The following is a 10,673-nucleotide window of genomic DNA, read 5'->3' on the forward strand; positions in this document are numbered from 1 at the left end:
ATGGATGAATGGTTAGGACATTACACCCCATGAAATATGAAAGCCACAAAAGGACAAATACTGTCTCCTGTAAAATAAGATTCTTAAAAACAATAACAAAAAACACAAATACACATGAACACACTTCTCTGAGGTCCCTAGAGGAATCAAATTCATAGAGACAGAAGTGGAATGGAGGTTACCTGGGACTGGAGGAGGAGCAATGGGTTAGGGCTAGAGTTGGGTTTAGGGTTGGGGTTGGGGTTAAGGTTGAGTTGGGGTTTAATAGGGACAGAGCTTCAGGGTTGCAGGATGAGAACATTCTGGAGATCAGCTGCACAACACTGTGCGTGTACTCAACACTGCCGCCCTATATACCTGAAAATGGTGAAGGAGATAAATATGATGTACCATGTTATGTAGCACAATTCAAAAACTGGTTCAAGAAGAAAAGTCTCCTCCAGCTCCACCCACCCCCGCCCAACCACAGCAGCCCCTTCTCCACTCAGGCCTGTTTACCTCAAATCCCAGGCTTGGCCCTCAGAACCCAGGGGACCTCACCTGCTGCCCAGCCTCTGCCTGCCCTGCTCCGCTCCACACCACACCCAGGGCCTCCTCTCAGGCCGAGCTTTCCCGGGTCCTCCCGCCTGCACCCGCCTGGCTTCCCGCTGGTCGTCCTGGGGCTCTCAGGGAAGATGTCACCCTCATGGACCCTTCCTGCCTCCTGCTTGTTGCCCCCTTAGTTCCCTCTACCTCCTGCTTCATCTTGCTGAGTTAGAAATATTCTTGCCTAAAGGTCAGAGGAGACTCACTAACAGACAGGCCCTTAATTAATTCATTGATTCACTCCAAAGTCAGAGCCAGTCAGGAGCTTTCACAGCCATCCTGAGTATTTCTTTTTTTTTTAGATGATGTCTCACTCTGTCACCCAGGCTGGAGTGCCGTGGCACCATCTCGGCTCCCTGCAACCTCTGCCTCCCAGGTTCAAATGATTCTTCTGCCTCAGCCTCCCAAGTAGGTGGGATTACAGGTGTGCACCACCATGCCAGCTAATTTTTTTCATTTTTATTTATTTATTTATTTATTTTTTGAGACAGAGTCTTGCTCTGTCGCCCAGGCTGGAGTACAGTGGCGCAATCTCGGCTCACTGCTACCTCCGTGTCCCAAGTTCATGTGATTCTCCCACCTCAGCCTCTCGAGTATAAGGGATTACAGGAGCCGGCCACCACACTGGGCTAATTTTTGCATTTTTAGTAGAGACGGGGTTTCAACATCATCGCCAGACTGGTCTCAAACTTCTGATGTCAGGCGATACGCTCGCCTCAGCCTCACAAAATGCTGGGATTACAGGAAATAGCCACTGCACCCAGCAGAGTTTCATGTTTAAGTTGGATTTTTGACAAACTGTAGATTCACATGTGGTAGTAAGGAATAATACAAGAAGGCTGGGTGTGGTGGCTCAAGCCTGTAACCCCAGCACTTTGGGAGGCCGAAGTGGGTGGACCGCCTGAGCTCAGGAGTTCAAGACCAGCCTGGCAATATGGCAAAATCCTAACTATATAAAAATAATACAAAAAATTAGCCAGGTATCGTGATGTGCACCTGTGGTACCGGCTACTCCTGAGGCTGAGGTGCAACGATGGCTTAAGCCTGGGGGGCAGAGGTTGCAGTGAGCTGAGATTGCACACTGCACTCCAACCTGGGTGACTCACTGAGAAAACATCTCAAAAAAAGAAAAAGAAAAGAATAATAATAATAATATAAGAAATACCAGGCCAGGCACGGTGGCTCACGCCTGTAATCCCGGCACTTTGGGAGGCTAAGGTGGCTGGATCACGAGGTCAGAAGATCGAGACCATCCTGGCTAACATGGTGAAACCCCATCTCTACTAAAAATATAAAATTAGCTGGGCGTGGTAGCGCATGCCTGTAATCCCAGCTACTCCATACGTTGAGGAAGGAGAATCGCTTGAACCTGGGAGGTGGAGGTTGCAGTGAGCGGAGGTTGCAGTGAGCTGAGATTGTGCCACTGCACTCCAGCCTGGGCAATAAGAGTGAAACTCTGTCTCACAACCAAAAAAAAAAAAAAAAAAGGCTTGTGCACTTTGCTTAGTCTCCCTCAATGGCATAAACCACAGTGATTATTCAGATTTCCCCAGTGTTCGCTGTATTCATGTGCATATGTGTGGGAGTGTGTATACAATTTTATCACCCAAGTAAGTTTGTGTAACAGCACCATAGTTGAGATACTGAAGTGCTCCAACCCCACAGGGTCGCTTTTATAACCAGGCCACCTCTTTCCTCCACCTCTTCCCCTGTCCCTAATCCCTGGCAATCTGCTCTGCATCCTGTATGTCTAAAATTTTGTCATTTCAACTAAGTTACATAAATGCAAACAAACAACGTGTGATCTCTTGGGAAGGGCGTTTTTCTCACTCAACATAACTTCCTGGAACTTCATCCAAGTGTGTGCCAATAGCTGGCTCCTGCGTAGTGCTGAGCACTATTTCACGGGGTGGAAGCATCACAGTGTGTTTAACCAACCACCTGCTGAAGGAAGTTTGGGCAGCTTTCAGTTTTGGCTTTTATAAATAAAGTTTCGATGAGCATTCGTGGGTAGGTTTTTTAGTGAACATATGTTTTCATTCCTCTTGGATAAATGGCCAGGGCTGTATGGGGGTTGCATGTGTAGTTTTTGGAGAAACTGCCAGCTTGTTTTGCAGATTGGCTATACCATTACGTGTCCACCAGCAAGCTGAGGGATTGAATTTTTCAACATACTTGCCAGCATCTGGTGTTGTCATATTTTTTATTTCAGCCATTCTGATAGCTGTGTAGTGGGAAGTTTCTTACAACGCTCTTCTTATGATGACCTTAAGCGATCCTCAGCTACAATTCGCCCTGGTTTCCTAACTCAGGCCTGTAATCCTAGCACTTTGGGAGGTTGAGGCAGGAGGATCCCTTGAGGCCAGGCTGGGCAACATGGAGAGACCCTGTCTTTACAAAAAATTAAAAAATTACTCAGGTGTGGTGGTGCCTGGGACACCTTTCGTCCCAGCTACTCCAGAGGGTGAGGCGGGAGAATCATTTGAGCCCAGGAGTTCGAGGCTGCAGTGAGCCATGTTTGAGCCACTGTATTGCAGCCCAGGTGACATAGGGATACCCTGTCTCACAAAAGAAAAAAAAGAAGAAGAAATATCAATAAACGTGTGTGAAAAGGTGTCCACCAATGTAGAAGAGACCACACCAGGTGGGGTCGTATCCCAGATCCCACGTTGGCACAGATTGAAAAGTCCACCCCTAGGGAGCTGGAGGGAACTGGAGGAACCAATAGGAGCATCGTTCTGAATGTTGAGCTGTGCACATCCCACGAGACAGAAATTCTGTCCTGGGTAAGTATCCTGGAGAAACTTGGCACATGTTTCAGGAGGAAAGCACCAACGTGTACAAAGTGGCATCGTCTAAATAGTCAGACATTGAAACAGCCCCAAATGTTGATTGACAACAGAAAAGATAAAAGGTCAGTAGTTTCATAATTAGAATACTATACAGCAATGGATATAATCAGGCTTTTGTTACATGCAACCGATTAAATGAATCTCACAGACATAAAGCTGGACAAAAGATGCAAATCACAAAAGAATACATAGGGTGGAACATATCTTTTATGTATATAAAGTTTTAACTAGGAAAAACTAAACTATATGAGGGATAAAACCATGAAGAGGAAATGAGTATCAAAAAATTCAGGGAGACCAGGTGCAGTGACTCATACCTGTAATCTCAGCACTTTGGGAGGCCAAGGTAAGAAAGAAGATTGCTTGAGCCCAGGGGTTTGAAACCAGTCTGATCAACACAGGGAGACTCTATCTCTAGAAAAAAATTTAAACATTAGCTTTGTGTGGTGGCACACGTCTGTACTCCCAGCTACTTTCGAGGCTGAGTTGGGAGGCTCACTTGAGCCAGAGTGTGAGGCTGCGGTGAATTACGATCCTGCCACTGCACTCCAGCCTGGGTGGGAGAACAAGACTCTGTCTCTAAACAAACAAACAAAACAAAAATCAACCAACAAACAAACCCAACAATTCAGTTTCCTTTGGTGACAAAGGAAGAGATAGGGTTATGAACGGGGAAGGTATGGGGTGGGTTGGGGAGATCCTGGTCATAGTCCATTTCTTCCTTTTTTTTTAGACTGAGTCTCGCTGTCACCCAGGCTAGAGTGCAGTGGCATGATCTGGGCTCACTTCAACCTCCACCTCCCAGGTTCAAGCAATTCTCCTGCCTCAGACTCCCGAGTAGCTGGGACTATAGGCACATGCCACCATGCCCAGCTAATTTTTTGTATTTTTGGTAGAGACAGGTTTCACTGTGTTGCCCAGGCTGGTCTCGAACTCCTGAGCTCAGGCAATCGACCCGCCTCAGCCTCCCAAAGTGCTGGGATTACAGGCGTGAGCCGCCACGCTCACTGTCATAGTCCATTTCTTGATCCGGGTGGTTGTTTCTTCAGTGTTCAATTCTGTAATTATTCTTTAGGTCACAGCTTTCTGTTTTAAGCACTATGCTTAATGTTTGATACATCTCAAAAAGAAGGAAAGAAGAAGGAACATGCTCGCAGTTTCATTTAGATTAGATGAGTCTGTTCCAGCTACATTTCCCATTTTCATCTCAACCAGCATTTTCTAAAATGTGTCATATACATATTACCAATCTGTGCCACTCCCGATGATGTTAGGTGCTGTGGGGGACGTTTCAGCTGCTATTTGGGCATGACATTAAATAGCATTGGACTTCACAATGAGAAAGTTATTAGTTTTTTAATCTTTTCCATCCCTTCTGATCATGTCAAGGAGAGAATCTCAGTTGATTCTATGATGTCTTCACTACCACCCTAACTTTGCCATCTCCCTTTTAACAAAATAAAGCATGCATTAGACTCAAAGCATCTAAGGAAATTGTAATAATATTGAGTTTTAGTTAGTTTGCTGGCAGGAGATGGCGGTCTTCTATTTTTAGTAGCTACAAGTTTCTAATAAACTTAAGGAAAAACTGAGCTTATATAAAGAAAAATATTCATTGCCAGGCACGATGGCTCACACCTGTAATATCAGCCCTTTGGGAGGCTGAGGCTAGAGGATTGCTTGAGGTAGGCAGTTTGAGACCAGCCTGGCCAACATGGTGAAACTGCGTCTCTACTAAAAATACAGAAATTAGCCAGGCGTGGTGGCACGTGCCTGTGATCTCAGCTACTTGGGAGGTTGAGACAGAGGAGTTGCTTGAACTTGGGAGGCAGAGGTTGCAGTGACCTGAGATCATTCCACTGCACTCCAACCTGGGCAACAGAGCAATATTCCATTAAAAAAGATATATCTTGGCCAGTGTGGTGGCTCACGCCTGTAATCCCTGTAATCAGTATTCTACAGATGGGAACCATTTATAATTTTATGTATATCAGTACAACCCCAATATATTTGGTACTTCTATAAAATTTTAAGAAGCCAAAAACACACTTATTTTTACGTTTGGCAATTTATGTTTTTGTGTTTTACCTTATTTGGAAATGACCCGTATATTTAATGAGTATCTGTCACTTAATGTGATATAACGTGACTTTAAGATTTCAAATTCTGACCGGGCAGTGGCTCACTCCTGTAATCCCAGCACTTTGGAAGGCCAAGACAGGAGGATTGCTTGAGACCAGAAGCTGGAGACCAGCCTGGCCAACATGGTGAAATCCTGTCTCTACTAAAAATACAAAATTTAGCTGGGCATGGTGGCACATGCCTGTAATCCCAACAACTCAAGAGGCTGAGGCACAAGAATCACTTGAACCTGAGAGGTGGAGGTTGCAGTGAGTCAAGATGGTGCTATTACGCTCCAGCCTAAGCAACAGTGTGAGAATCTGCCTAAAAAAACACAAAAGCAAAACACACACAACAACAACAACAACAACAACAAATTCTATGAAAAGCTTATTTATAGACATGTATGCCATTTACATTGACCTAATTTATATTTTTAGGGACTATATCCCCATTAATTTTGAATACTGAGATATTACACAAAGCTAGTCCTCATTTTAGGTTATTCTCCTGTTTACGATTTCTGTAGCCTGTGACTCTCAGATGTTCACCTAAGAACCTTAAAGTTAAATAAATAGGTATTTTGCCAGTAATTTGTAAGACAGAGCTGTTTTCATTAAAGCAGAAATGCTAAATTAGTTTATTTATCAAAGAACTCCACAAGCAAGGATCACTCTGTTTTTAGGTTGGATTTAAAGTTTTATGACCTGGAAGCATCTAGCAGAGACACGTATAATCCTACCTGACCCGCAAACCCAGGGGAAAATGTACGCTGCAAATGCTAAAGATGGATGTGCACGGTGGCTCAGGCCTGTAATCCCAGCACTCTGGGAGGCTGAGGTGGGTGGATCACTTGAGGCCAGGAGTTCGAGATCAGCCTGGCCTACATGGCAAGACCCATTCTCTATTACAAATACACAACAATTAGCCAGGGGTGGTGAGGCGTGCCTGTAGTACCATTTATTCAGGAGGCTGAGGCATGAAAATTACTTGAACCTGGGAGGTGGAGGTTGCAGTGAGCCAAGATTGCACCCCTTCACTCCAGCCTGGGTGACAGAGCAAGACTCTGTCTTAAAAAAAAAAAGAAAAAAGAAAAAAGAAAAAAAGAAACAAAAGAACATACTAAATATATTTGTATTTTTATCAACAAATTTAAAATCAGCTTATTTATCAAAGATGTAGTTAAATCACGTGAACTAAAAGGTATCTGGGTTCATTACTATGCTATATTTGTATATGTGTATACATGTATTTACATATGTATACATGTATTTATATGTGTCTACACACATGTACATACACATAGATATGTGTGTGGGTGTATATATATATTTGTGTGTGTGTATATATATCTATATTTGAGAAAGGGTCTCACTCCATCACACAGGCTGGAGTGCAGTGGTGCAATCACAGCTCACTACAGACTCTGCTTCTGGAGTTAAAGTGATTCTCCCACCTCAGCCTCCCAGGTAGCTGGGACTACAGGCACATGCCACCAAGGCCCGGCTAAGTTTTGTTGTTTTTTTTTTTTTTTGTAGAGATGCAGTTTTGCCATATGGCTCAGGCTGGTCTCGAATTCCTGAGCTCAAGCAATCCACCCACCTCAGCCTCACAAAGTGATGGGACGAAAGATGTCTGACACCACACCCAGCCTATATACATATTTTTTTACAGATGGGGACTTACGATGTTGCTCAGACTGGCCTCGAATTCCTGGTCTCAATTAATTCTCCTGCCTCATCCCCCTGAGTAGTTGGGAATACAGGCATGCTTCACATGCCTTGCTCACTGTATATTTTAACAAGTTTAATTTATCCTTTTTTTTTTTTTTTTTTTTTTTTTTGAGACACAGTCTCACTCTGTCACCCAGGCTGGAGTGATCTTGGCTCACAGCTGCCTCCGCACCCATGGATTTAAGCGATTCTCCTGCCTCAGCCTCCTGAGTAGCTAGGATTACAGGCACATGCCATCAGTCCCTGATAATTTTTTTTATTTGTAGTAAAAATAGGGTTTTGCCATGTGGCCCAGGCTGGTCTTGACCTCCTGACCTCAGCTGATCCACCTGCATTGGCCTCTCAGGTGCTGGGATGACAGGCATGAGCTACCGTGTCCGGCCACCCTGAATAGAATTCCTTAAGGGATTTCTGGCTGACTATGCCAGATTTCAACTTAGAGACACAACATACAACATGCAAAAACATACATACATAGACAGAAACATAAATAAGACCTTATAGCTTTCAATTTAGAATTTTAGTCATGAGACAGCAAAACATTGTAATACGGACTCACAGATGTATAAAACACAGTTGGATCTAAATGAGATTTCTGAGAAAATGGGAGAGGCCCCAAAGTTAAACTTCAAGATTGTTCAGGGCCAGGCACTGTGGCTCACACCTGTAATCCCAGCACTTTGGGAGGCCAAGGTGGGTGTATAACCTGAGGTCAGAAGTTCAAGACCATCCTGGCCATGATGTTGAAACTCAGTCTCTACTAAATATTCAAAAATTAGTCAGGTGTGGTGGCAGGCATCTGTAATCCCAGCTACCCTGGAGGCAGAAGAATCACTTGAACCCAGGAGGCAGAAGTTGCAGTGAGGTGAGATAGTTCCACTGCATTCCAGCCTGGATGACAATAGTTAAACTCAGTCTCAAAAAATTGTCATTAGTCCGATCAGCGATTGTATGAGGGCAGTGAACCAAAATTTTGGGTAAAACAGTTTCATTTTCTTTCTTTTTATTTTGAGAAGGAGATTTGATCTTGTTGACCAGGCTGGAGTGCAATGGCTCGATCTCAGCTCACTGCAACCTCCACCTCCAGATTCAAGGGGTTCTCCTGCCTCAGCTTCCCAAATAGCTGTGGTTACAGGCCTGTGCCACCAAGACCGGTTAATTTGTATTTTCAGTAGAGACGGGTTTCACTATATTGGTCAGGTTGGTCTCGAACTCCTGACCTCAGGTGACCCGACTGCCTCAGCCTCCCAAAGTGCTGGGATTACAGGCATGAGCCACCACCCCCGGCCCATTTTATATTTTCAGTCTTTTCCTGGTGCACCTAAAATAGACAACTCTATTCAGCCCCAACAATGTCAGCACACTGGACTTCAAGAAAGAGGGAATGAGAATTAGGAAGAAAGAGAGGAAGAACTCAGGGCAAGTGATTTCAGTACTTTGTGACTCATTCTACGTGGCTGGAAAGTTTCCATGGTCGTACCCAATCCCCTTACCACGCATCTCAAAGTTTCTACTCTTATGTGGCCATCTAAGCTTTACAAAATCAACTCCGCTGCCTTCTACAACATTCCAGGTACGCTCCAGGCTTCTTTCCTGCGCTGATTTAGACTGGGGATGAGCCAATGAGTGGGGGGTAAGGATGATTTGTATCCAGAATCCTTTTTTTATAAAAGCCCTTTCGGAGTAGCTGTTCCATCTGTGGTTGCATTTCCACCATTCCCTCATGGCATTGTTTTTATTTAAAAAAGCATTTGCTGTTGGCAATATATGTTGTCTGCTATATCTACCTTGTAGTGGGACATGAGAAAAAATGAAAGAAGTGGTTTGTGTATTACCCTATTGGAACAGCACCTGGCAAATACCTTCAGCTGAGCCATGTTGGGAACATCTGTGCTTTCAGCTCACTGCAAAGCAAACCGCCCACACTGGGTACTTTGCTGTAACACAAATTTCTTCCAGTCTTAGGCAGTGTTTTCTCTACATCTCCCAACGGTGTTTGCTGACAAAGAAATGCCTTTCGGTTTGTCGACAGCCCCGTCCCTGGGGCTCCTGCTTCCCCATCCCGGCGTTCAGCACAGTGGTTCCCGGGTGTCCTGGGGGGAAGAAAGTGGGGTGCCCCAGGCCAGGAGCTGACACAGTACCCCCTCCCACATACATGCTTTCAGTGGACTGGGGAGCATTAGAGTTCAGTGCAGCTGCCTAAGTGGATTGATGGATTATGTCGACGAAAAGAGACAAACTCTAAAATATTTGAAGAGATGCATTCTGAGCCAAATATGAGTGACCATAACCCCTGACACAGCTCTCAGGACATCCTGAGAACATATACCCAAGGTGGTTGGGGCGAGCTTGGTTTTACACATTTTAGAGAGACAGGAGACATCAATCAAATACATTTGAGAGATACGTTGGTTTGGTCCAGAATGGCTTCCAGGTTATAGGTAGATTTAAAATTTTTCTGATTGGCAAGTGGTTGAAAGTTATTATCAATGGAAAGGAATATCAGGGTTATGGTAAGATGTTGTGTTGAGCAAAGTTTTCTCATGCAGGTGAAGCTTCTAGGTAGCAGGCTTCAGAGAGAATAGACTGTCAATGTTTCTCACCACACTTAAGGTCTGTGCTGCTGTAATGGAGAGGATGATGAGGCATGTTGGAACCCCACTTCTCAGGGCCTGAACCACTCTTTGAGATTAAATTTTAGAGTGCCCTGGCCAAGGAGGAAGGCCTTTCAGATGGCTGGAGGGCCTTAGAAGTTTATTTTTGCTTTACAATTGTATGATTTAGTTTTCACCAAACTCAACCTCCAAAATGACCAAGAGGCTCCCAGAAGATTCCTGCAAATAATCTGCAACTAACACCAAGAATCCAGAGCGGGTGACCCACAGCAGAAAGGTGAGCTGAGAATTCCTTACCACTCCTGGCAGAGCTCAGGTCACCTGGGGTACAGACATGACCAGACGTTAGCCCCTGATATAACAAATCAGCAAACAAAACTCTCTGAGTCCCCCCATTCTGTGGTTACTGCTGAAGGTTGCCTCGGGTGCCTTGTGGTTGAAGAATATATTGATCAGTATTATGAAATCGTCATGGTTGTCAAGGCCTCTAAAACTAAGCTTCCAGAGCTGAAGAAAAAGTCACACAATTTGTTTCCATCTATTTTGTTTTTGTTTTTGTTTTAGATGGAGTCTTGCTCTGTTGCTCAGGCTGGAGTGCAGTGGTGGGTTCTCGGCTCGCTGCAATCTCTGCCTCACAGGTTCAAAGGATTCTCCTGCCTCAGCCTCCCAAGTGCCTGAGATTACAGGCACCCGCCACCACACTTGGCTAATTTTTGTATTTTTAATAGACACTGGGTTTCTCCATGTTGGCCAGGCTGATCTCAAAC

This window comes from Colobus angolensis, unplaced genomic scaffold, assembly GCF_000951035.1.
Source record: "Colobus angolensis palliatus isolate OR3802 unplaced genomic scaffold, Cang.pa_1.0 Scaffold33, whole genome shotgun sequence".
NCBI classification, from domain to species: domain Eukaryota; kingdom Metazoa; phylum Chordata; class Mammalia; order Primates; family Cercopithecidae; genus Colobus; species Colobus angolensis.